Consider the following 3,365-nt stretch of genomic DNA (forward strand, 5'->3'; position numbering starts at 1 on the left):
AAAATGATGAGTATATAAGAATGAGTCATAAACTGTACAAAATAACTCTGTAGAGTCAACTAAGGTAAAAACAATGAAAGTTTCTTTTGGAAACTTTCAACAAGAGAAGCCACCAAAATGCGAAGCCCGTGCCCCGCAACGAAGCATAGCCCCTGCTCTCCGCAACTAGAGAAAGCCCGCGTACGGCAACGATGGCCCAATGAAGCCAAAAATAAATAATAATAATAATAATAATAAAAAGAAATTGAAAACACAAGTTTACAAACCACTGTTGTAAGTGATGTTCTCCATTTATGTGTTTTTATAACATCAACATCTGTCTTTTAGCCAAATTAACACACTCAGGCTGTTATCTGTATATCTGCAACTGAAGTTTTTGTCCTACATAAGATTTAGGAAATACTTTCCTGGCAGGGGAGATACCATGATCACGAAGGTGGTTTTCCCAGGGCGAGGCTTATCCATTGCACTCCGGATGTGCTGACCCCTGTGATTTCCCCAAATGTGGGAAACTCGACTGCATAATTTGTCGGTAGTGGGGGACTGCGTTCGCTCTTTCCCCTGATTTTTCTTGAGGTGTAAGATCAGAGCTGTGCGACTTTGTGTGCAGTTTGCCAAGTTTCATGCTTTTAGTTGCACGGTCGGGGTCGGTCTTGCGGTGTACCCGCTTGTATAAGTGCTGAAAACGTGGGCTTCACCCGCGTCGAGACAGTGCTTGGGTTTAGCTGTGTTGGCAGTACGTAGCTCAAGGTGCGGGCGGCCGGGTTACTAAAATTGCGTTTTGCGCTTGTGGCGGTCTCGGGTTTTGTAGCTGGAATACGTTTCCAGCGTTACTGCGCTAAAAATGGCGGCGCCTGCGCGACCCGCCTGTATGCGAGGTACTAAGCTTTCACATCGCTGGGCGGCGAGAATTCGGGCACAAAAAAATTAAATTAAAAAAAAAAAGATTTAGGAAATAAAGTAAGTGAAGACTTAACCTCCATTAAATAATAGATTATTTTCTAAAATTGGGCTCACATCACTGAATGTTTATTCAGCACCTATCAGGAAGCCACAAAATGAGGAACATTCTGATGGCTCTTTTGCTATAAGTGCTGCTACCTCTGCTAATTTCAAGTTCAGCAACCACTATGAACACGAGCCCAGCAGGTAGACATGCCTGAGGTCTAATACCTTCTCTGCTGGCTACCAGTTTAAAACATTTTACAAATTACATAACTCCTTGAAGTTTCTTTATTTTTCTCATCTACCTGTTGGCAATGACATTCCCTGCCTTACTGGGTTATAAATGTTAAATGAGATAACATGCCCTTAGAATAGTATCTATCAAGTGACAAGCATTTAATAAATGTTTGTTCCCTTCTTCTCTAGTCTTTTTCCTTCGCCAGTCCCCAGATAACAGTTCCTTTCCTAAGTATAGTAAGCATCATGAGACTCCTGGCTTGGTCTCCTGACAAAGGCCTTTCTAACATATATGATTATATTTCATATTTATTTTCTAATATAATTATAATGTAATCAAATTAATTTCAAGTACAATATAAGCTAAACTAATGGCATCATGAAGATTTTCTTAATTTTTTTCATCTTATGTCTGTTTTCTTCTATTATCCTACACATGGTTGAGCAGGCCACCTGTTTGGAATAGTCTTTCAGTAATTCAAGGATATGCATACAGTATTCTAAGTCAAGTTTGGATATTTGGAATCTCTTCTGTATAAATGGGACTGTTTGCTAACCAGTATAGGAATGCTGTCAGTTTCTAGTAGATTATGTCCACAGGTAGAAGGAAAATAAAGTTTTAAAAGGAAGATCCTATTATGGCTCCACCAAAATATTCTTTATAAAATAACTTAAAAGACTATTATGATTTAATTGACCTAACAAAAATTTACTATTTTACTCTACCTCAATTCAAGACTAAAGAGTTTTTCATCATCATTTCTTAGAATGCCCATGAAATTCTATACAGATAATCTATTAAAAAATAATATGGGAAGAAGAAAGTATTGGAGATTTAACAACTCAATCGAAGCTGTAAGCCAAGAAACATCTCCAATACTAATAAAAGTCTCCTTATTAAAATACAGATAACTATAGTTAGCAATTTAAGGGAAGTGGGATTTATACAGCTTGATCCTCTTCTGTACATCTGGTTCCATTAGTTTCACATGTCCCTCAAAGTGGGAAAAATCTAGAAGAAATGAGCAAAGAATTAACCACAACTAATTTACAAAATATCCCCAGAAATTCATATCAAAGCATCGAGCATCCATACTAATTCTTTAAAGTGTTTTCTTTTCCCATTTAAATAAAACTCTTTTCATCTGGACATGCCTGTTTCTGGATGTCAGAAAGAAAAAGAAAATTGAGCATAATAGTCTTAAGAGACATAACTTTGAAAATAACATCACCTTTTGAACAATCTAGTCCTCAAATTGTAACAGTCCTGATTTTCTACATGTGCTTATTTCATAACATGTTGAAACATTTCTGAAACCTGGTAACAATATTTATCTGAGTATATTCTTTATTTTAGAAGGTGTTAGGCTGACAGTTTGCTCTTGAACAAGGCCACATATTATAAAAGCTGCTAGATAGAGAATATATATTAAGCATAACTACATTTCTCTTTATGTTAGGTATATTCATAAATAACAATGTTTCATAATTTCAAGTATTTTTATTTTATTATTATTTTTGTTATATGGTATTGTCAACAAATTCACATGGAGTCTGGAATTCTCACTTTATACATCAAGAATGACGTTCTTTGGTTGATTTTCCAAGAGGTAAAATAAATCTTGGCCTCACTTTTTAAAGTCTGTAATAACGGAGCAGATGTCTGCTCTGTGAACTGAATACAGAATTAAGGTTTATATAAACAGAAAGTTTGGTTTGAATTACAAAAAAAAACTGTGATATTTTCCAGTTGACTTGTTAAATCATTGTCACCATACCCTTCCACCTGATTTATCTACCTCACATACTTTATTTTAATTGAGTTCTCTTAAATTCTATTATCTAATACTAGAAATCAGAGAGAAGCACCAGAATCATAATTCTAGATAGAAATTTTATGAAATATTGTTTTGTAAAGATGTTGAATTTGAATGTTCTCTGATTTTCCTCTAATCCTAAGAACTGGAAGTTCACTGAGAAACCTCATAATTGATAAGAGATTGCATTCCCAATTGACACAAAAGAAAATGTTAATTTTGCTAAATTTTTAATTAAATTTTCCTGATGAAAAAATAAACTAAATCAAAATGATTTTTTATGATTTTTGCCACAACTCCTCATTTGGGGAATAAAAAATGAGATCTCTGAAATTTTTACTTTAAATAATATATAGTATGTTTGAA

At 34.7% G+C, this 3,365-nt stretch overlaps 1 non-coding gene across 1 annotated transcript; it reads left to right on the forward strand.

Moving 5' to 3' along the window:
* The first annotated feature begins 399 nt into the window (after positions 1–399).
* On the forward strand, positions 400–564 carry LOC113611185 (U1 spliceosomal RNA). Its single transcript, XR_003429377.1, has one exon. It is a non-coding gene; the product is annotated as a U1 spliceosomal RNA (small nuclear RNA).
* The last annotated feature ends 2,801 nt before the right edge of the window (positions 565–3,365 follow it).

The sequence above is a fragment of the Aethalodelphis obliquidens genome, unplaced genomic scaffold (genome assembly GCF_003676395.1).
Source record: "Aethalodelphis obliquidens isolate GAN/ISIS:26980383/991018 unplaced genomic scaffold, ASM367639v1 scaffold68, whole genome shotgun sequence".
NCBI lineage: Eukaryota > Metazoa > Chordata > Mammalia > Artiodactyla > Delphinidae > Aethalodelphis > Aethalodelphis obliquidens.